The sequence below is a fragment of the Phascolarctos cinereus genome, unplaced genomic scaffold (genome assembly GCF_003287225.1).
Source record: "Phascolarctos cinereus isolate Bilbo 61053 unplaced genomic scaffold, phaCin_HiC Scaffold_5;HRSCAF=322, whole genome shotgun sequence".
Taxonomy (NCBI): domain Eukaryota; kingdom Metazoa; phylum Chordata; class Mammalia; order Diprotodontia; family Phascolarctidae; genus Phascolarctos; species Phascolarctos cinereus.
Window position 1 is genome coordinate 146,178,284 of NW_027555958.1, and position 24,376 is coordinate 146,202,659.

A 24,376-nucleotide genomic window follows, 5' to 3' on the forward strand; every position below is an offset into this window, starting at 1 on the left:
CCTTGACAAATATTCTGATTCTTCATCTTTGTATTCTTAAATCTCTGTATTCCAGTTTCAGAGGGTTTCTTATAAGAGGTAGTTCCCTCAGTCACCATATCAAGAAGGAGTCAAATCATTTTCAATCATTCATTTAATTAAAAAACATACTGATTTGTCAGTAGCTCCCAATCTCATAATTTTCAAGATACAAGTTTATCCTTGAATTTGTTTTACCAGGGAGATCTTTTCTTGTTCCTTCGACTCCTGTCCTATGTAAGCCATCCCTGATTAAAGGTACCCTATGGGTTTTCATTTGTATAAAAACTGTAGTGCACAAGCCCTCTTTGGATGTGTATACTTTTACTATTCAGCCAGAGCATGCAATTAATCCAAAGCAAGGAATTTTATAATATATCATGGTAAGAAAGTAAAAGTAAAACATTGCCCCTATAAAACTGGTGCATGCTGTTCCATAAACAGACACATCACCATTTGGAAGAGTGGACATCCCTAGGAAGCACATGGAAAAACATACATTTAGAAGATGTGGTTGGGGCATACATATTGAAGCATATACCTGTATAGAGCATCTGTGTCCAGGAACATGCATTGGAAAGGAGCAAAGACAGCAAATACATTTGTTCTGGGCACACATGTAGATGGTTGACCTTGGATGTAGGAGGACCAGCAACGTGTCCTGGTGATATTACACTGTTCCCTTCTCACCCATGGTAATGTGGTGTGTAGTCTTGGCTAGGCATTTGGATAGAAGTCATATTCTCCGTAACATGTTACTCCATGCTGATCCTGTCTGGCCACTGTTTGGCAGTACTCTGTTGATTCCATAGTTGATGCTGAACACTATCAGATGTGTTTACTAGGCATGAGGTTGTAGAGTTTCTCCCTATTTCCAGCTTCTCACTTCATTGGCTAATGTGTAACCTCTTCTGTCTTTTAGCTTGGAAGCCAGAGGCTGAAGCTTCAGTTCTTTTAAAAAAGTGGGATCTTCAGGTATCAGATTAGGAGATAAACCTTAGCTGTTTTCCTTGCCCTATAAGGATAGTCTTTTGCTCCTTAGAGTCTTGGCTTTGATAGGATTATCTTCTTCAAAAAAGAGTTTTGCATCTTCCAAGCATCCCTGACCCATAGCCACACTCCCATCCCCTGTCCCAAATGTCTTTAAGTATTAAATCTATTTTTAAAAAATAACGTCAACTTCCTAATCATCAAGAGCAGTGTCTCTGTCTGAAGCTTCATCTGACTTAGAATTAGAAAGTCCTTGTCATTCCTGTTTAATGTCTAAATTTTTAAACTTCACTTATTCAGCATCATTCTATGGGCTAACCTTCCAACAGGCCACCAAAGGCTGCCTATGTTTGAGTTCATATCCTTTCCCCTCTTCGCCCCTTTGCCTCCAGGTATTCTTTGAAATTCTTTTTGGTCTCTCATGCAAATAAATAGATATGAGGAGGAGAGAAATAAAAGTGCCAATTTGGAGCAGCTTCAAGACATTGCCTTGCACCTCATTTCTTTGTTTCAAATTCCTTCCTTTCTTATGTAGTATATAGAGAAGAGTGGACATAGAGTTGGCCTCAGGGTGAGGAAGATCTGGGATCAAGTCTTGTCTCTGCTCCACATTGGTTGTATGACCCTGAAGAAGTTACTTAACCTTTCAGTGCCCCAGAGTACTCTCTAAGACTGTAAGTTACAGAGAAGGTTCTAATCTGCATGGTTGAGAGTATGCCTTCTTGGGAGAGCCCTACATTGATAAATTTACAGGTCTAAGTAAGAGAAAAATGATCTCTAGGTGATAGGAAAGAAGTATTTCTAGTCTTTTAGCTTTGTGCCCTGTACCACCTTATATCTTTTTATTATTATTAAAAATTAAATTTTATTTCTTTCAATCTATACCCTGAGTGAAACACTTCTCTGTCAGCATGAGTAGCATGATTCATTCTCATTCCTCTCCAATCATGATTAATCATGGAGTTGATAAGAGTTTTTTAGATTTGCTTGTTTTTTGTTACATAAAGTGTTGTTATTTTTATTTATTGTTTACTTTGCTATATAAATGTGTTGCTGTTATTGTACAAATTGGTCTCTGCTCATTTCATTTTGAATCAGTTAATGCATCTTTCAAGGTTTCACTGAAACCATACTTTTCATCATTTCTTACAGCCTGATAGTATTACAGCTTAATAGTGCTGTCATAATTTATTTATCCATTCCTTAATTGATAGGTAACCCTTTAATATCCAGGACTTTCCTACTAACAAGAAGAAGGGTACATAAGGTGTTCAAGGAGGACCATCTCCTCTGGTGTGAGGGCTTGCCAAGCCCTTTTCAGGGCTGCTTATCCACTTTTGGTGTCCACCTGTCACCCAACTCTTATCTGTGATTCCAAGAAGTTGTAGCATGTGCAGGGGCCACACTTTGGTAAAACAGTCTCAGCAGATGGGCTAAACCAGGTTGCGGATAACTGACAGGCTTCAAACATGTTGGTGAGTTAGGAGGCTGTCTACCCATAATATATGAAGACTTTCCCTGGAAGAATGGTCAGATGAGAACAATTTGCTTCTATGGCCATGAAGAACAAATGCTGTGGTCAAATATCAAAGATGCTGAAGTCATCCACTACATCCTGAGCCATCACCAGTTGAGCCAACAACTACCGGAAGAGCTGTTATAAACATTTTTGGACATGTGGGTCCTTTTTCTCTTTTTTAAATGTTTTTTATGTATAGGCCTAGTATCATCACCTTACCCACTTTATTCTCATTTGAATATTTCTTGATATTTAAAAAATACTATTTTTCAATTAGTAAGCATTTATTTTTTTTCCCCCTCCTATCTCCTGTTTCTTCCCCCATTTGAACAACAATAAAAAAGAAAAATAAAACCACAGTAACAAATTTGCATAGTCAAGGCAAGGTAAAACCCCAAATTAGCCACATATAAAATGTATGTCTCTTTCTGTACCTCATGACTATCACTTCTCTGTCATGCTCCATATTTGGTCCTCTGGAATTATGGTTGTTATTGCATTGAGTAAATGCAAAATCAAATGCTTCAAAGTTGTTTCTATTTTTAATTTTTTTAATTCTTAAATTTTGTTTTATTTTTTTATTTTTAATATATGTTTTTAAAACTTTGGGTTACAAATTTTCTCCCTTCCTCCCTCCCCACCCACCCTCATTGTGTTTTTATTTTTAAATGTTGCTTTCACTCTACATCAGTTCATACACGTCTCTCCAGTTTTCTCTGAAACTATCGGTTTCATCATTTGTAACACAATAATATTCTATTTTATTCATCATATACTAGAATTTGCTTAGCCATTCTTCAATTGATAGGCATCTATTTAGTTTCCCATTCTTTGCACTAAAAAAAGAACATTTCTTGATCTTTCTCATTTTGATCTTTTTTAATAGTCGATAATTTTAGAGGTATTCATAATGAAGAATTGATTTTTCAAAGATTAGATACTATTTATTTAAGGTCTTTTTCATTTCTTTCAAAAGACTTTATTGATAAATTTTGTTTGAACACATCCTACAAAACCCTAGTGTTTTCCCAGTAAGATCTCTCAAAATGTAAAATCTCTGAAAACAGAAGTCAAATAAGATAAGATCCCTTAGAGCTTATCTAGTCCAACTCTTCATTTTGTAGATAAGGAGAGTAGGCCCAGAAAGGGCAAATGTGGGCATACACATATTAAGTAGAAGAGGCAGAATATGAAGCCAGTTCCTCTGATTCTAGTACCAACACTGTTTACTCTGGATCACACTACCTACAACTTTATGCTTTCATATGTTTCCATTTCTCAAAAGACAGGAAAACCATATGCCAACATTGGTCCTGATGGTGCAGTAACCGCCATTATATTAGAGACCCTTTAGGGTCCTGTTCTTAGCAAATTCACTGATGTTCCTTTTTTCCTTTAATCATACTGAACTATTGATTCATCTTTACTCCTTAAATGTTTAGCACAACATAAATTAGTTTTTTTTTCATATCCTTGAAAGTTCAGAAGAGCATTAGGAGAAAAGCTGATAGCATTGGATTTTAGATGCATGAGAATGAAATGTCAAAGAAAATAACCAATACACAGGCCCAATTTAGCGCCAATGTTCTGGCTCTTGTCAATGAGTACTTTTATGAAAAAGCTATTAGTTCTGCAATGGGAAAATAAAAAGTACATTGAAAATTAAAATTACAAATAAATTTAATATCCATTCTGTACCACGGATTTGTTCAATTCCATAACCTCTCTCCTTGTTTTTTTTAATTGAATAATTATTACTTAACCAGGCCTTCCATTGTTCAGTTCCAAAGCACAAACAAAGAAGATGATTTTTCAAATATTGAACTGACAAAGGATAACTCTGAGCTCTATTTTGGTAAGACTCTGAGAATACTTTGTTCTTTTATTGCCATTATATTGTAACTGCTTTTCCAGGGGACTGATTTTCTAATTCAAAATATCTACTCAGTTGGTACACCTTGAGTGAAAGGACTGATTTTCTAATTCAAAATATCTACTCAGTCGGTATGCTTTGAGTGAAAGGTATACTACAAACCAAAACAAAAGATAGGAAACATGTAGGCTGTGTGACAAAATGATAGAAAATGAGATTTTCCATTTGAAAATCTATAGAGCTTCCTATTTCCTAGAAATGTTTAGGAGATTAAGCTTGCATCTTTTCTCCTTCCCTGACATGTTGGAAATTCCTGAACAAAGCTTCTGAAGACTGAAGAAAAGTCTTTAGGTGAAGGAATTTTTATTATATTTCCATTCTGACAAAAAACTCAACCGTAGACTGGATTATAAAAGGGGGAGCATAGTGTGTGGACCTCTTTGGAGAGGTCTTTTAAGATGAAATTGTTTCTCTTCTGTTAAGGCATAGTCCTTGTTGGAAATTCAGAGGACAGCCAAATGATCCCTATTGACCTGCTTTTCCCCTATAATTCTATGATTCTGTCATTCCCAGATATACACACATCAGCTGCTATAGGGACACAGCTTTTAGCTCACACAAAATGGTGGCAGGATATTTGTATGAAGTTTTAAAGAGAGGAAAGGATTCAAAATAGAAAATTAATCCTTTTATTTTTTTTTTAAAGGAACTTCTGGTAAGGTCACAGGGTGAAATGAATCACCTTAAGGCCCAACATAGGTTCTCTGCAGATCTCAACAGTCCATTCAACAGTCCATTCATTCTTTTCCAGAGAATGTATGAAATATGCCTTGTTAAGAAATTGTCATGATGATTATTCAGCTCAAAGCAAAGATGAAATCATGTTTGTGATGATGCCCACTCAGGTCAGCAGAGCCATATAATTACTGTGACAAAGGTGGACAACCTAAGGCACTTTGTGACAGCCAGGAAGCTTTGACCAATCAGCACAATTCTTGGAGCCACAATGTTTTAGGTTAGGGAAGAGTAGATTGTTGAGCATCATAGAATCTTAATTTGAAATTGTAGGAGTGAAGAAAAGAGAGAAAGAGAAAGCATGGGGAAAAAAAAAGAAAAGGAAAGGTTATTTGAAAATGATCATTCACTCTTTTAATATGCCTCCTCCACTCCAAAATAATCTGAAATAAATATTTGATTTGCATGAATGCCCAATGCCATATCAAAAGTGTTCTATCTTGAGAACCACTATCTGTTCAAGTATTATTTTATTACATATCTTCTATTTTCTCTGTAGGGGAATAGCACCCTTCTTAATATGTATTAAATATATATATAGCTTAACTATTTATAGATAGAGATATTCTTTATTTGAGCAAATGAGCCATAGACTATTTCCCTTTTTGAATTCTGGGATATATCTTTTCTCCTCTAAATAGTCATGTTATACCTGCCCACTTGGCCCTCTCCAACTCCCCCACCCCCACCACCAATCATCTGAACTCCTCTACTTGGCTCCTAAAATATGTTGATTCAGATTTTCTACCTAGGCTGAATCAGATTGGTCTAGTTTATTTATGTCCCATTAAAACTCTCTCTCGTGTCTGCCCTGCTCTCAGTCTCACTAGTACCTAGTAAAAATGTAAGTAATTGCTTCACTGATTAATAGGATAATAACATTATATATCTAAAACTAAAAGTGACCTCCTCACAAGCCATCTAGACTAAGATGTTCATTTTATAGATGAGGCAACTCAGGGAAGTTAAGTGACCTTCCCATGGTCACACAGGTAATAGACATTAGAGGCGGGATGTGAACTGAGGTCTAGAGGCGGGGGAATCTTTTTACTGCAATATGTTTTGTCCTATAGGTGATTTCTAAATCGTCTAAAGTCCATGGTAGATTAATTTCCCTGAGGTACACATCTCTTAATCTCTGGGGTCCTATATGTAAAACTCCAAAGGCATGTGTTTCAGAATAATAATTTTGTAAATTCCTCATTTTCTATTTATTCTGGGGCTCTAAGTAGGAGGGAGGGTAACTACTGACATTACCTCTCTGCTTTGTGTTACTGTAACACTTATCTCTCCAGGGCTCACTGCTTCACTGACAATAATTAATGGATAATTAATGTTTACACTATTCCCCTGTGTAAGGATAGCAGAAGCTGCCAATATTCCATTATTTTCCATGATGCTAAGGATAGGTACTAACAGAAACTTACTAATTGTATCCTTAAAGTCACATGCAGAATATGGAGACGATGAGATTTCTTGATCTTTATTTCAGACAGAGGATATAAACTCACTGTCCATGGGGACTTAGTGCTACTTATAGTCCCCTGTGTCATATACATAGCTTTTTGGTTAAAAGACAACACAATTATTTTAACAAATTTTTGGGAAGAAAAGCAAAGATTTAAATAGTAGGAGTGCAAACAGATTAGTGACAGAAATATGGTCAACGTGACATTTAAGTTTGGGACCACTGAGCTAGCCTGTAGTGTTGCCCTGATGAGTAAGATGATTTTGTTTTGCAGGTACTTGGACCTACCAGAACTACTTATGGACTTACCCTCCTCTCTCTCTCTCCCTTACTCCTTTTCTTTCACTCATTGGCAAAGGCGTTGAGAGGGGACCATCTCCAGTTGTCCTGATCTATATCTGGCCACTGGACTCAGATGGCTCCGGAAGAGAAAGTGAGGCTGGTGACTTTGCACAGCCCTCCCTCACTTAAATCCAATTCACTTGCAAGTCGTGGCATCACCTTCCTGATGTCATGGTATAAGACAAACAACAACAATGATGGTGACAGGGCCTTGAGAATTGAAACTCATATTTTTTGGGAGGAATAAGAGTAGAATTTTAAAATTCCAAGCTTACTAATCATAGATAAAAATAAACATTTAAATAAAAAAAATTTAAAATGCTCATAATAGAACCATAAACTCCAAAGTATTTATGATTTTTTTAAAAAAAATGTTTACAGTAAGTTTGTCAAAATAATAACAAATCTGTCTCACTTATTTCTGTGTCCCTTTCTGATCCATTTTCTTCTTTATAATTTTTCTTCTGATTTTATTTCTATTCTTGTTATTTTTAAATAGTTGTAGTAAGTACATACATTATTGAGATTGAAACCTGCAATTCTGCTTAATTTCTTTGATTTGAAAAAAGGCAGAAAAAATGTTGACATGGTTAAGTAACACTTTCAACTATTATCATTCATTTATACCTTAATGTGAAATGAAGAATTTGAATGAAGGTTTTGATAGAGAATGGAAGTAGGTCCAGAGAACACAACAATGCTCTACTTTAAGGAGGGCAGAGGAAGAGAAAGCAGAAAAAAGAGGAGGGGGAACAAACACAAAAATAGAGGCTAGTGAAAGCAGAGACCTGATTTCACCTACTTCATAATTTTTGTCCAGGGCGCCACCACCACCATAATAAAGTTGGTATTCCAAGAAGCCAAGGATGTTCATGCAGAAGGAAGCTACAAAGGAGTATGCTTTATCATTCCAGGAATCTCAAAGGTTGGGAATGAAATGAGTATTTTTTGGTGTTTTGGTTTTGTTAACACACTGGATCAGGGGTCCAGAATGTTCTCAAGGACCATAGACGAGCCCAGAGTCCAATGCCAAGGAAATCCTTCTTAATAGAGTAGATATAGTGGAACAATCTAGTACTTGATGCCACAGAACTAGGTTTCTAACACTTAATTACTATGAAACTCTTAGCAAGTAATTTAGATTACTTGGGCTTTAGTGTTCTTATCTATAAAATGAGGAAATAGCTTTAAATCAGTGTTCTTAAACTTTTTATTTATCATGGACCCTGTTGGCAGTCTGGTAAAACCTGTGGATTTCTCAGAATAGTTTTTGAATGTATAAAATAAAATAAATAGGATCACAAAGGAAATCAATTATATTGAAATAGTAATTAATATGTATTTTTTTAAAAATTAATGGTCCTCAGGTTAAGAACCTCTGCCTTTGATGATCTCTTAGTTTCCGCCCAGTTTTATATCTATGAACTAGACTACAAAATTCTCTCTTACAAAAATAAAGAATAATAAATAATTGAAGAGCTATTCAGTGCTCATGATTGGACCACACCAATATAATACAAATGACATATTTAAATTAACTTACAAATCATACTACAAAGGGGATACTTTATAGAGCCATACAAAAATAATAACAAAATTTATTTGGATGAACAGAATGTCTAGAATCTCAAGAGATATAATGAAAAAAAAATAGGAATGGAGTATAACATAATCTGATTGCAAACAAGAGTATAAAGTATCAATCATCAAAACTGTTTGGTCCTAGCTAACAAAACAGAAAAGGAAACCAGTGGAACAGATTACATAAGTGAGAACCAGAAATAATTGAAAACAGTACTCAATGTTTGGTAAACCTGAGAACATAATCTATTGTGGTAAGGACACCCCATTTGATCAAAATTGCTAGGGAAACTGTAAAGCAGTTTGGCAGCAATTAGGTTGAGATAAGTATTTACACCACATACCACAATAAAAGCCAAATGGATATGCAACCCCAATATAAAAGATAAACATACAAATACACACACAAATAGAGTAAAACAGAAGGTGGTCCTTTTCACCATGCTTAAGGGGAGAATGCTTAACTAAACAAGCAACAAAAGAGATCAAAAAAGTCAAAATGGCCAATTTTTATAACAAAATTAAAAAGCTTTTGCACAAACAACATCAATGCATAAGAAAAGAAACCACTGAGAATGAATATTTGCATCAAATAACATCAACAAGAGTTTGACAACCAAAATATATGAAAAATTGATAGAAATACATGACCAAGAGCCATTCCCTGATAGCACCAAAAGTTGTGAACAGTTTTCATGAGACAAATTGAAAACTACCAAAGTATAACCCTGGACAAGTCATTTAAGAGCTATCTGCCTTTGATTCCTCATTTTTAAAATAAGGATAATAATAACAACTACCTCCTGGTGTTGTTGTGAGTATAAAATGAATTAAGCTGATAAAACACTTTGCAAACCTTAAAGCACTATTTAAATGCTAGCTATCATTATCATTACTGATGTCCACATGGAGAAAAAATGTTCAAAATCAACTCATAGCAGAAACAAAATTAAAGGAACTTTAAGTTTCAATTCACACCTAGCAAAGGCAAAAATGATAAAAATTAGAAATAGTCAACCTGGATAGGCACACTAATAGAATAGAAGCTCTTTGAGGACAAGGACAGTTTTGATTTGTTTTTATCTTCATAGCCCAGAACCTAGCAGTGCCTGGTACCTAGTAGGTACTTAATAAACACTTATGAAATGAGTGAGTGAAAAGTACAGTGTTCTGTACTTGTGAATGAGTCTAAGTGTTCATTCAACAAATGTTTATTAAGGATCTACTCCCAAGCTAGGCATTATGCTAGGGATACAGTCAGTCGATAAGTATTTATTAAACATTTACTGTGTACAGGGCCTGTGTTAGGTGCTAGGGAGAGGAAGAAAGCTTTAAAAAAAAGTTTTTTCTTTAAAGTTCCTGCCTTTAAGTAGCTTGCTTTCTAAGGTGGGAGGTGGTGATAGAAATAACTAGGATCACAATATACACAGACTCAGACAGAGGGGTGTATGGGCATGCATACAGAGCAGATGAAGGCAATCTGACAGGCAAAAAGGAAACTGCGTAGCCTCAGAGATTTTACTGTTTTAGATATCAGTAAAGAATTATGTGACAAAAACCAAATGACCCATGACCCCACACTTGGGCATATACCGAAAGAAGGTCAAGGGCAGAAAGACTGTAAATATACAAATATCTACAAATGTGTATACATACTTATAGGTCTTGTTGTTCAGTTATGTCTGACTCTTCATTACCCTATCTGGGGTTTTCTTGGCAAAGATACTGGAATAGTTTGCCATTCAGGGTTAGTGACTTGCCCAGGGACACACAGCTGCTGTGTGAGGCCAGATTTGAACTCAAGTCTTCATGACTTCAGGCCTGGCTATCTACCACACCATCTGTGCACAAATATGTATAAATATTTACACACATATATATGTATATGTATACATACATGTCTACAGATACATTTGTAGATAGGTGATCTTATATTTATATTGATATGAACATATCAATACATATATAGAAATTTTATATACATATATAGATATATGATCTCATACATATATATCATATATCTGTTGTTGTTAAGTTGTTTCAGTCATGTCTGACTGTGACCCCATGTGGGGTTTTCTTGGCAAAGATACTGGTATGGTTTGCCATTTCCTTCTCCAGCTCATTTTACAGATGAGGAACTGAGACAAACAGCATTAAGTGACCAAGGTTACACAGCTAGTAAGTGCCTGAGGCTGGATTTGAACTCAAATCCTCCTGACTCCAAGACCAGAGCTCTATCCACTGTGCCTCCTAGCTGCCCATCATATATCTGTAGATGCATTAGTGTATGTGTCTGTATGTATCACACACACACACACACACACACACACACACACATACATACATACACACATAATTTCTTTTCTTTCTCTTCTTTTTCTTTTTCTTTTTGATTAGAAAATCAGGGTTAAGTGACTTGCCAGTGTCTTCCTTTTTTTTTTTTTTTTTGCTTTTTGGTGAGGCAATCAGAGTTAAGTGACTTGCCCAGGCTCATACATGTAGTAGGTGTCAAGTGTCTGATGTTGGATTTGAATTCAGGTCTTCCTGACTCCAAGGTGGAGCTCTATCCACTGCACCAACTGGCTGCCCCCACACATACAATTTCTATGTGTGTATTGATATTTTTTGTAGAAGCACTTCTATGATATTAAAGAACTAAAACAAAATGAATGATTGAACAAGTTATGGTATATAAATATAGTGAAATATTATTGCCCATTAAGAAATGTTGAAATGAGGAATTCAAAGACACATGGGAAGATTTGTATATATTAAGGCAGAATAAAGTTTGCAGAACCAACATGCCAATATACTCAATGACTATAATAATGTAAATAGATAATACACTAAGAAGTTGAATTTTAAATAATTGTAATGAAAAATCTTGGTCCCAGAGAATGGATAGTGAAACATACCTGCCTTCCTAGTTGTCTTTGGTTAGAAGTTGAGGGGAGGGAAAGGGAAGGGATGAGGATAGATTTCTGTATGTGTAGTTAGAAATGGTCACCATATTGTTTTTTCTTCAGTGTCTCTGCCATAATGGAAGATTCAATACTCTGGTAGTGTGGTGATGCTATATCTGAGTAAATGACTGTGATGTGAAGACAAAAGCATAAATATAAAACTCATCCAAATTTGTTAGACCTTGAAGAAGAGAGGATGAGCTCTCTGAGCATCTCAAGACATCATTGTAGAAGATTCAGTTTTATTATTTCCCCTTGCTACCAAATGGCAAGATATTTTTTGATTCCTGGATTAATGACCAGGTGAAATAACAAAAGCCATACACAAGCAGTGTTATGTTTCAGGGAAATGGTACCCCTGGGACATCTTGGTTGCATCTTGGTCTGTGAGATCAGCTGCCGCGCAGTCTCCCTGAAGCTTGAGTCTAGAGTCAGGCAACCTTTGTTTTTTTCACTGACCTCAGGTTAGCTGGAGAAAAATCTTCCTTCCACAATTAGGTTCAAATTACCAAGAGAAGATTCGAAGCCTTTCCTAACAACCCTGAGAGCCCTTCTCTCCTTTATGTTTATGGGGTGGGGTTACCAAACTGACTGAGACCTCAGAGTAGCAATTAATGTCAGGGAAGGGGACCGATTCATTAGAGAGTAATCCAACCTCCAGGGCTATGAATCCCCAGTGGTTTCCCCAGGAAATTGAATTTTTATGGGTTATAGCAGGAAATACCCAAGATTGGACACCTGTCTAAGTAGAAATTTCAACCCATGTGTAGAAACCTGCACATTTGTAGATAGCTCTGTCCAGTAAACACAGAAAATGTTTCAGTTCATTCAAAACTAATAAAGTTATCAACACACTTTGAAAGAGAACTATTGGTAATACAAAAGTCAATTTACCTCTGACCTTCCAGGAAGAATAATCTAAAAAGTAACCCATTGGTAGGTACTTGTGGGACATTCAGCCTTAAAGGAAGTTTGTTCTTGATAATTTTGGAAAGTAGAAAAAAGTAACCAGAGTAAATGTAATTCAACAAGGTCCTTCTATATGCTGCCTGTTGACCTTCAAGGAGTTTACAGTCTCACTGGGGAGATGAAACATACCCAGGAAAAAGTTAAATGGAAGGACAAAAACATATTTGATTAAGTGTCTCCAAAAGGTTAGTAAAGATAGTAATTGTTTTAGGAGTTCAGAAAGAAAAATGTGTTTGGGCTAGAGTGATCATGGAAGGTTTATTGGAAGAGATGGGTGTTGAACTTGTCCCTGAATGAAGAGAAGAGAAGACAGCCTTCCTTTTCTGCTGGCATTTCAGCATGTGCAAAAGGTTTGAGGCAGAAATTAGTGTGAAATCCATGGAAGGGCTCACCCTTAAATCCTTCCCTTAAATAAAAAAAAAAAACCAGTTCATCAAAAATAACCAAGAAAGTGACTATGTCTGAAAAATTCCATACCTATAGTTCCCCATCATTCCAATGAAAGTACAATGGTCCATTTTCTTATTTCTTCTATAGGGCCAAGATTTAATTTTGGACTCATTTTAGGGAATAGCAAGAGATAAATCTGCATATGATCTATATCGTGAAGGATCTTGAATAGAATGTCTATGCTTAATTCTGAAATAGCATCAATAATTTATAGTATTTATATTAGACTCTGGAGATCTTTATACCAACTCTCATTCTCACTGAAAACAGTCAAGTTTTCAGAGCACTGCATGTCTCACCTTCTTGAAGTTCTAGGGGCATTCTTGAGTAATTGGGGTTTTTTCCCCTAATGCTATTGGCTTAAGTTCTCATTCTGGTATGTTCTCCCCAATATCTATCACCAATTATAGTTAGTTTGTCCTTTATATCACAAATATCCTCCAGTGATTCAAGTCCCAATACCATTTAATCAGTAAAAACCAATTAGCCTTTACAAAGGGATATTTACTGAGAAAATATAGCAAGGATAGAAGTACAAACCATTCCCTCAGAATTGTGGATGCATTCTCCCCTATACCACCTTTGTCACTGAGCAGAGTGGGCTCAACCTTAACACAGTTGCTACAAAGCATTCACCCTCACCAAATTCACTTCCACATTTGACATAGCCAAGGACAGAGTTGCTCCCTTGTTTGCAGCACTTGGCTGACTGTGAGGTCACTCCACTGATGGGCTGGGTCCCATTCATTCCTTGGGTTTGTACTGAAAGACTAGTATAAACTCTGGTATGTCCCTGGACCTCTCATCTGACCTTTCAAAACCCACAAGGTTGCAGTTTAGTTCATTCCATCTCTAATACTCTTTTTAAAAATTATTTTTAAGTTTCAACATTCACTTTTATAAGATCTTGAGTTCTAAATTTTTCTGCCCTCCCTTCTTTCCCTCCCCCTCCCCCAGATGGCATGCAATCTGATCTCTAATACTCTTTCATGTAAGATAAAGAAAGCATAGAAACAACAGGTACAGAAGCACCAGCAGGGATATTTGCTCTCAGCTTCATGTCTGTTCTGAATGGGGAGAGTCAGCCAACAGCAACGATACCAGCTCATTCAGCAAGAGCAGGGTCGTGTGGCCAAGCCAGAGGCCTCCAGCAGCTTACCCTCCTTGTTCCACTTTTAAAGGAGTACTTTATGTGCACTCTCAGTTCCAGCACAGCAGCCAATAGGAAGTCTGATTCTTCACCACACTGTTAGCAGACTGGAAATAGTCATCTCTGAACATGCGCTGAAGTAGTGCGTAGTTTGGCAACAGGCAGAGTATGGCCATTTTTTTGTGAACAGAGCTCCCATTGGAGCTGTTATAAATGTTTTAAGGTTGAAAAAAGCACGTTACTTTCCTTATGACATTAGGTAACATGAGGATCATGTGCCCATATACGAGGTTAGGGAAATTAGGGCCGGGAACAAGGGAGTTTATGGGCCTATTGCCATATAGCAAAAAAGTGTCAGAGCTCTGTTCTAATTCAGGTATTTGGTTTCCAGGTCAGTCAGTCAACAAGCATTTATTAAGTTTCTACTCTGGTTCAGGTACTGTGATAAGCACTGGGTATACAAAGCAAGGCAAAAACAGCCCCTTCCCTCAAAGGGATTATAGTCTAATGGAGTAGAAAAAATTCGAGCAACAATATGCAAACAAGAGATAGATAGATAGATAGATAGATAGATAGATAGATAGATAGATAGATAGATAGATAGATAGAAAGATAGATAAACAGACAGACAAATGGTTGAATAACCTGATTTAATGTTAACCAAGAGTTATAGGGGGAGCTGGATGGCAAAGAGATAAAGTGGCGGGCCTAGAGTCAGGAAGACTCATCTTCATGAGTTCAAATCTGGCCTCAGATACTGTGTGACCCTCGTTCTTCCTCTGTAAAATGAGTTGGGGAAGGAAATGGCAAACCACCCCAGTATCTTTGCCAAGAAAACCCTTAATGGGATCAGAGAGTCTTCAATGACTGAATGACAATAACCAAGAGTTAATAGAAAACATTTTTTTGTTCAACTTTGTCTTTGAAAAGCTTCTCAAAATGTAAGCATCCAGGGGTACAGAGAGTTGTATGCCTTATCAGACGTTATAAGTCAACAATCATTTATCAAGCGCTTAGTGGGGATAAAAAGAAAAGCGAAAACAGCCCCTAACCTCAAGGACCTCACATTATACAACATGCAAGCAACCATGCACAAACAAGATATATATATATATATATATAGATATATATATAGATATATATATATGTACACGAGGTAAATTGGAGGTAATTTCAGAGAAGGCCCTAACAGTGAGAGGGTCTGGGAAATACTTTTTATATGACATGAAATTTTATCTTTGATTTAAAGGAAGTCAAGAAAACCTGGGTTAGAGAGTATTCCAGGGGGCATAGGGGATAGCCAAGAAAATGTCTGAAGTTGGGAGATGGAGTGTCTTTTGTGTAAGGAAACAAATAGCTGACCTATACTTAATTCATATTGCTCACTCAGTATCTTGCTATCCTCCCCTTTTGAGGAGACCCTAGAAATAAGCCAAATTAAAACTTTAAATGGTTATTCCATGGGCTCCAGGTTGGGAGGTAAGTGCAAAAACCCAGAAAGTATGAGAAAAAGAACCTTACCCCTCTCTCTTGAAACCGGGTTCTACAAGAACTGAACCTAGTCCTTACCCATGAGTAAACTAGGGCCTTTTATTGGGAAAGAGAGACAGAGGGAGGCAGAGAGACAGACAGAGACAGAGAGAAATAGAGAGAGACAGGCAGACGCAGACAGACAGACAGACACACACACACACACACACACACACACACACACACACAGAAAAAAAGACAGAGAGCACCCAATCCACACTTGTACTAACAGCTGGTTTTATATTGTTACATTTATTGCAAGACTGGACATCTTGAGGAATACAAAGATTAAACAAAAGACCTAGTCCCTCCCTTCAAGGAAGTTGTACTCTAGTGAGAGGAATATTGTGTGTGTGGTTTGTCCTTCATTCTCGAAGAGGACTATGACATCAGGAAGATGATGACATGACTTGCAATTGAATGGATTTGAGTGAGGGAAGGCTGTGCAGTCACCAGCATCACTTTCTCCTCCAGAGTCACTTGAGTCCAGTGGCCAGATATAGATTAGAATGACTAGAGATAGACCAGAATGTAGTGGAAGACCTTGGCCTTTTTAAGCTAAGATCTTTCCCAGTTTTCACTTTGAGTGAGGCCCATTCAGTGAACAGGCCTATTTAAGAGGTGTAAGGGATGGCCCCTTTAATAAAATAAAATAAAAATAGAATATGAAGAGTCCTTCTTGAGAGGTAGAGGAACAAGGGTTTAGAGGAGTAGGGATTCCTGAATGAGCTCATCTCAGAATGAGTGTACCTCATGGTTTCCAGTGGTCCTGAGTAGTTCTTTGAGTTGGCTGTTCTTAGCTAGACTTGCTAATGGGCAGGCTTCTTTTACATGTAGATTTAAAACATTCCCAAAGCCTTGTAGCAAATCGTATGTTTCTGACTGATGACCTTTCTATCTCATTTGTTCTGCCAGAGAAATTTGGATGATAAAACGAACATTGGGTGAGCCAACTATTTCTGGGGCCCCCAAAAGAATGTCAAACAGATACTTAACAATGGATGGATGGCTACATATATAATGGGGGAATAATCTCTTTGGTAGTTCTTGCCCAAAACTGCTTGCAAATTTTTTTAAATTAATTTATTTTTAGTTTTCAACATTCTCTTCCATAAGCTTTTGAGTTTTAAATTTCCTCCCCCTCCTTTCCTACCTCTCTCCCCAAGACAGTGTGCAATCTGACATAGGCTCTACATACACATTCCTATTAAACATTTTCACATTAGTCATGTTGTAAAAAAGAATTAGAACCAATAGGAGGAACCGCAAAAAAGAAGAAACAAAACGAAGCAGAATTAAATGAAAAAAAAAGAGCAAATAGTATATTTCGATCTGGTTTGCAAATATTTTTAACACTGAGTTTAGGACAGCTTTACACACATACAGGAATACTGTTTCACTCAGTCAACAGGCAGCTACAAACAGATAGCTTGGCCTGTCAAAGGCTTGTTGGTTTATGGGTCTAGTGGACCTGTCATTTTTCATATAAAGAAACTGAGGCTTACAGAGGTTAAATGACTTTCCTTAACCTGTCTCTGGGAATCACATCCTGGGCTAAATGATTGGAGGTGTGGCAGGAAGCCCCATGCCCCTCCTAAGGGGACTCAGCTTTTGTTTGTGTTTGCTGATAGCACTTCCCTTTCCTTTTCCTGTACAGTGGGCCCTTGAAGAACAGGGTATTTACAATATGATACTGGCAGAATCCAAATTCAAGGGACAATTATCTCACTCCTCTTGTTTCTACAGAAAATATCACTAAGCCAGTTTTTGCCAGGACAGAAAAGATTCCCTGGCTATGTCCGGCACCTCTAGAAGTGACAGCATGGGTTCTTCTTACAGAGTGAGCTAGATATCTATGATCTTCACTTTACACAGTAGACATGTTTCTAAAAAGTCCCTCATAAATCAAACTTTTATAAATCAAATCTCATTTACCTTCACTGGGGATGTTGCTGTTTACAGGCATTCTAAGGTGAATCAACTGCTAATGTGAATAATAACAGCTATGCTGATGCTGCCAAAAAGATACTTAAGGCAGTCATTATTCATGATACCAATGGATTCACTGTGGAACAATTATAAATAACAACTTCTTCAGTAAATGGGATAAATGGGGTAGGAAGTCCTAAATTAAAATGCAGCCTCAGACATTTATTAGTTGTGTGACCCTGCACAAGCCATTTAAACCTCTGTTTGTCTCAGTTTCCTCATCTGTAAAACAAACTGGAGAAGGAAATGGCAAACCACTCCAGTATCTCTGCCAAGAAAACCCCAAATGAAGTCATGAGGAGTCAGGTTGGACTGAAGAACTACAATGTAGCAGGAAAGTTTCAAGAGAAAGGCAACCAGGCTGGTGAAAGGCTTTGAGCCCAAGTCAAATGAGGTTATGTTGAAGAAAGGAGATATTTAGCCTGGGGAAGAGAAAGCTACCGGTCTTCAAGTATTTTAAAGGCTGTCACCTGGAAGAGTGATTGGACTTGTTCTGTTTGGCCCAGACGGCAGAGCTGGGAGTGATAGGAGGAAGGTAGAGACACATTTCAGGTCAGAAAACCTTTAGCAAATAGTGCTGACCACGAGTGGAAGGGGGCTGCTTCAGAAGGTGGTAGGTTCACCTTCTATGGAGGTGCCTTCAATCAACCAATTAATCAGTCAACAAACATTTATGAAGTGCCTACTGTGTGCCAAGCACCATGTTAAGTCACTTCCCTCAAGCAAAAGCTGGACCGTTAATTGTTGGATGTTTTGTGGTAGGCCATCTTTTCCATGGGCCTCCCGGCTCTGAAATTCACTGAACCTATGGCAAATGGGTGCATCTGATTTCCCACTTCTCCAAATATATGAATCTCCCATGCTGCTTTCTCCATCACTTACTTTCAGAATTATTTTTAGCCAGAGTACCCAAAGTGATGGAATCATGGTTTTTGTTTGTTTGTTTGTTTTAATGTTACATGCTGAAGAAAGTAAACAGTAGCTTTAGAAACTATTTGACAGATTTGAAATTGGGAGATGAAATTATCCAAATGCTCCCTCCTCGAGTTTGAAAGACCCAGTACTTCTCCAATTAGTCTCAACTGGGCTTAAAGGGGAGAAGAGCTAAACTTCCACGCTTTTTGAAATGTCGGTCAAAATGGAGCTCATTATAGTAAAGCATCCAGGTAGACAGCAGTGACATGTTTGAGATGAATTACTGCTATGCTGCGAAGAGCAGACAGGTGGGCTTCCTTCAGCCCACGGGACAGATTTTCATTTTCACTTGCTTGGGAGGGGGGGTCCTCTAGGCTCTTATTTATTCTTTCTCTTGGTGGGGATGTGTTCTCCTAAGGCTGGGGCTGCTTGTTTACTTTAGCTGGGGGTAGCTCCAAATACCTATTATTCCTCTTATCTCCTCCGAAGTATCATTTCCATCTGTTTAGGAACCATTCTAAATTTTCCTTCTTATCTTAGTAGCCATCTCCAGGAACTGCTTTTTGCAAATGTTATCCTAAAAGGACTTGGCCCTCCTAGGAAAATAACCGGCCAGCTGCAAAATGATTTAACTGAGATTGTCCCACTCACTTCCCAACCTATTCGAGTCTGGGCTCGGGGTGGGGGGCAGAGGAGGGGGCATGGGGTTTGTTTGGTGAGATTTCAATTTTTTTCAGCTTAATTCTGGTCCAGACTTTACTTGAAGGAAACATATTTGTTTTGCCCTTTGCCCTTAGGAAAAGTTACCTAAAAGGTAACTATCCAGGGAGAAGATTACAAAAGCCATTTTTTTTCAGTAAGTGCAAATATTTGCTCTGGATGGGTGGGTGGGGGGTGTACTGGGCATTTTGAAGGAGAACCAGGAAATCTCCCTCTAGTACTGACTTTAACTTTTGTTTTGGCTGATTCTGGAGAAACACATGGAATTTTGACCTAATGGCAGAATAATATAAGGAATAGAAATTCCATTACTTGGGGACACCGGAGGCCAGGGAGATGTTTCTAGAGTGTGATCGAGTATGTTTTCTGACATGACATGACAGTCTTGGAGTCATAGATTTAAAGCAGAAAGGGACCTGAGAAGCCAACTAGGCCAACCCCTGCATTTTAGTAAGCATCAGAGGTAAGATTTGAACCCAGGTTCCCTGAGTCCAGAACCATTATTGAATTCAGTAGAGATCAGGAAGCCCAGGAATAACACTTGTACATGCAAACAGAAAAGAAGGAATAACAAAAAAGATATTTGTGATTAATTTTTATTTTTGTAAAGTTTTTAGTGATGACTTTTACTCTTTAAGAGGCAGCAGTAGATAGAGCCTTGGCCTAGAGTCAGGAAGACCTGAGTTTAAATCTGTATTCAGACACTTACTAGCTGTGTGACCCTGGGCAAGTCACTGTTTGCCTCAGTTTCCTCATCTGTAAAAATGAGCTGAAGAAGGAAATGGTGAGCCACTCTAGTACCTTTACCAATAAAACTCCAAAAGGGGTCATGAAGAGCAGGACATGACTGAAAACAACTGAACTTTATTCTTTATACCACAATCATTTCCTGATATACCTTTTCCTCTCAACAAGATTGCCTAGTGATGCAGTGGGTAGAATGCTTGACTGGGAGTCAGGAAGACCTAAGTACAAATCCTGCCTCAGATACTTAGTAACTTTTTGATGCTGGGTAAGAATCAAAGATCCTCGGGCAAGATTAATTAACCTCTCTCTGCCTCAGTTTTCTTATCTACAAAATAGGGATAATAATAGCCCTCACCTCGTGGGGTCATTGTGAGAACAAATGGGAATACACATGTAAAGTGCTTTGTAAACTTTAAAGTGCTATGTAAATGCTAGTCATAACAAAGAAAAACTGTAAGCAAAAACTGGAACACACTGCAAATACATCTGGCAGCATATGGAACATCCTGCATCTTTCTACTGAAGAGGATCAAGTTTCATCAAATGTCATCCTAGACCAAGTTCTGATCATTGTATTTTTAGGATCATAGATTTAGACCTGGAATGGACCCATAGAAACCTTCTAGTTCAATCTGTTTTTTTTTTTACAGATGAGGAAACTGAGGCCCAGAGAAGTTATGTGATTTGCCTAATATTACACAGATATAAAAAAATTCAGTCAGGATTTGAACTAAGGTCCTTTCCATTGTACCATGCTTCATTTGAATTCAGCCAATTTTATGGGTGATTTTCAGGTTTATTATTGTAGTTGTATCAATTGTTCTCCTGGCTCCATTTTCTTCACTACTCATTTGTTTAAGTAGGTCTTCCCACATTCTTGGAGCCTGAAAGAACTGGGTTCAAGCCTTGTTTGATGGTAGCCTGGATGTGTGAACCTGGTCAAGTCACTTTACTTCTCAGTGCTTTAGATGACTCCCTAAGATTGTAAATTGAAGAGAAAGTGCTGACCTGTTGGTAGAAGGAACTTCCTGTTCTGTGACTTTCTGTAGCCCCAATGAAACCACAGGTCTATTCCCTCTTCCATCATTTGTTATATCAGTTAGTCAGTCAATAAATATTCAATAAGTGCCTACTATAAGGCAGGCAAGATGTTAAGTACTGGCTATACAAAAAGAGGCAAAACATAGTTCCTTCCCTCAAGGAGCTCACAATCTAATGGGGGAGATACCACATGAACAAGTATGTCCTAACAAGTTACATATAGTGCAGGATAAATGGAAATAATTAACAGAGAGAAGTTACTAGAATTAAGAGGTGTTGGGAAAGGCTTTCCTGTAGAAGGTAGGACTTTAGTCGGGATGTGAAGGAAGCCAGTAAGTAAAGACGAGGAGAGGGAACATTTCAAGCATGGGAGAAAGCCATCAAAAATGCTTGGAGCTGAGAGATGAGAATGTCTTGTTCGTGGAAGAGCAAGGAGGCTTATACACTAGAGTGAAGAGTATGGGATAGAGAGTAAGATATAAGACTAGAAATGTAGGAGGGAGTTGGGTCATGAAGGACTTTGACCACCAAATAGAGGATTGAATTTGATCTTTTAGGTAATAGGGAGCCACTGGAGTTTTTTGAGTGGGAAGTGGGCGTGACGTGGATGGATCTGAACTTCAGAAAAATAAATTTGGTGGCTGAATGAAGAATGCTCAGTCCCAGAGTGAGAAGTCCCAAAATGAGTGGGTAAGTTTCCCCAGAGACTTGTCTAAGAGCAACTTTTCATCCATTTAGTTTTACTCCTGTGGATTGTTAGACTGATATCTTTTGAGTACTACTGGACCTCATTTAGGAGGTTCTATAATGTTCCATAACTCCTTAATGTTTGAATGCTGTGGATAAGTTCACTTACCTTGGCAGTGTACTTTTCAGGGATGTACACATAGATGATGAGGTTGATGCACATATTGCCAGGGCTAGCTCAGTGTTGGAGAGGCTCTGAAGGAAAGTGTGGAAGAGAAGAGATATTAGATAGCCTGCCAAACTGAAGATCTTTGGAGCTGTTGTGCTGACCTCACTGTTGTATGCCTGTGAAACCTGGACAGTATACCAGTGCCATGCCAGGAAAAAGAATCACTTCCATTTGAATTGTCTTCTGAAGATCCTGAAGACCACCTGGTAAGATAAGGTACTGGACGCTGAGCTCCTTTCTTTCTTTCTTTCTTTCTTTCTTTCTTTCTTTCTTTCTTTCTTTCTTTCTTTCACTCTTTCTCTCTTTCTCTCTTTCTCTCTTTCTCTCTTTCTTTCTCTCTCTCTCTCTCTCTCTTTCTCTCTTTCTCTCTTTCTCTCTTTCTCTCTTTCTCTCTTTCTCTCTTTCTCTCTTTCTCTCTTTCTCTCTTTCTCTCTTTCTCTCTTTCTCTTTCTTCTTTCTTTCCTGCCTTCTTTCTTTCTTTCCTGCCTTCTTTCTTTCTTTCGTGAGGCAACTGGGGTTAAGTGACTTGCCCAGAGTCACACAGCTAGCGAGTATCATGTATCTGAGGCAGGTTTTGAACTCAAGTCGTCAGGACTCCAGGGCCGGTGCTCTGTCCACTGTGCCACCTAACTGCCCCTCCTGAGGTCCTTTCTGGAGCTGAAATGCTAAGCATTTAAACTCTACTGCAGAAAGCACAGCCATGATAGGGTGCCATGTTGTTCCAATGTCAAATGTGCACTTACCTAAAAAACTAGTTTATGGCGAACTCGAATGAGGCAACTGCTCACACTGAGGTCAGAAGAAGCAATGCAAGGACATTCTCAAGGTCTCTCTAGAGAACTTTGAAATCAATTGTGAGACACAGGAGGCACTGGCATAGGACTGTCCAGCATAATGTGCCTACATCAAAGAAGGCACTGTGCTATATCAGTGAAGCAGAATTACAGCAGTTCAAAAGAAGGATGAGGTGCACAAATTTAGAGATATCCAGATATTCATATGGATTATTTGTGCAAGACCTGAGATAGAGCCTTTCAAACTCATATTGGTCTGATTATCTATAGTTGGACACTTTGTACCTTGACCCCAACATAGTGATGTCATTTTGGTCCTCTCTGAGAACAAAAGATAACAACTAAGCAACCAGTAATGTTCCATGGATTTTTGGTACTATAATATCTACACACAAGAGCATCTGGACAAACTAATTGTGTATAGAGAATCCCTCTTCCTCACAAACCCTGTATAAGACATTCTCTATGACAGGGGCAACCGCCTGGGATGAACATATATTTCCCTGTTTTATGTGTCTCTTGATATCAATAATCAGAAGACCACTGACAGAGCTATAATTATAAAGCAGTTGAGATTTTTGTCCCAGGGCACCAAAATTTAGAGGAACCAAAAAATTTAACACATACATTGTTCAGCAGCTAGAAATATGAAAGTTACTAACTGAAAGCTTAGTCCCTGGTTAGAATCATTAATTAAAATATCTGGTCCCAGGCATCATCAATACTCATGTGTATGTAACTAGTTCTCCCTTCTGCTTAACTAAAGTTGTCTTAATTACCTCTTGCAGTTTTTCCCCCCATCATGAATTGTAGAGTTGATTTGAAAGTATGTTTCATGACTCTTATCCCAGGGGGCAAAATTTCTAGTTACAGATTTATTTTTATTTATTAAGGAAACATGCATGATCTTCATACCTGCCATCCTTGTTAGAGGAGAGAGAATCTTTGAGGCTACATTTTGCTGTACAGTCATTTTTGTTGTCTTTTTGGTAATAAACGAACAGTACACATAGTGGCATTTCATATTCTCTGCACCTTTCAATCAAGTGTGTGGCTGTGAAAATGTACCTGGCAAAAGAAATACTTATTTTACTAGACCTATACCCAAAAAGATGAATGAAAAGGAAAAGGATCCATGTTTACAAGTATATTTATAGTAGTTCTTTTTGTAGTGACAAAGACCTGAAAACTAAAGGGTCGTTTCAATTGGGAAATCACTGAATCAATTACGGAATATGAAAGGAATAGAATATTATTATGCCAATGTTCAGAGAAACTTGGGAAGATTTGTAAATGCTGATGCAGAGTGAAAGGAGCAGAACTAGACCACTTTATACAATAGCATTTTAAAGGCAAAGGGCAGCTAGGTGACTCAGTGATAGAGTGCCAGGCCTGGAGTCAGAAAGACCTGAATTCAAATCTAGCCTCAGAAACTTACTAGTTGTGTAACCCTGGACAAGTCACCAGTCTGCCTACGTTTTCTTATCTTTAAAATGAGCTGATGAAGGAAATACAAACCACTTCTGTATCTTCGCCAAGAAAACTCCAAAAATGGGTCACAAAGAATTAGACACAGTTAAAGTGACAACAACAAAATTTAAAGGCA

General features: G+C 37.8%; 1 long non-coding RNA gene across 3 annotated transcripts in view; it reads left to right on the forward strand.

Annotated features, from left to right (window-relative positions):
• LOC110222929 (uncharacterized) overlaps window positions 1-21,741 on the forward strand; it is a 69,399-nt gene extending 47,658 nt beyond the window's left edge. For 2 of the 3 annotated variants that reach the window (XR_013487514.1, XR_013487515.1), the window contains one exon: window positions 2,223-3,049. This is a non-coding gene — a long non-coding RNA (uncharacterized LOC110222929). Of the gene's footprint in view, window positions 1-2,222; window positions 3,050-21,617 lie in introns of those variants that run through there. The other variant, XR_013487516.1, reaches the window with a different exon arrangement.
• The last annotated feature ends 2,635 nt before the right edge of the window (window positions 21,742-24,376 follow it).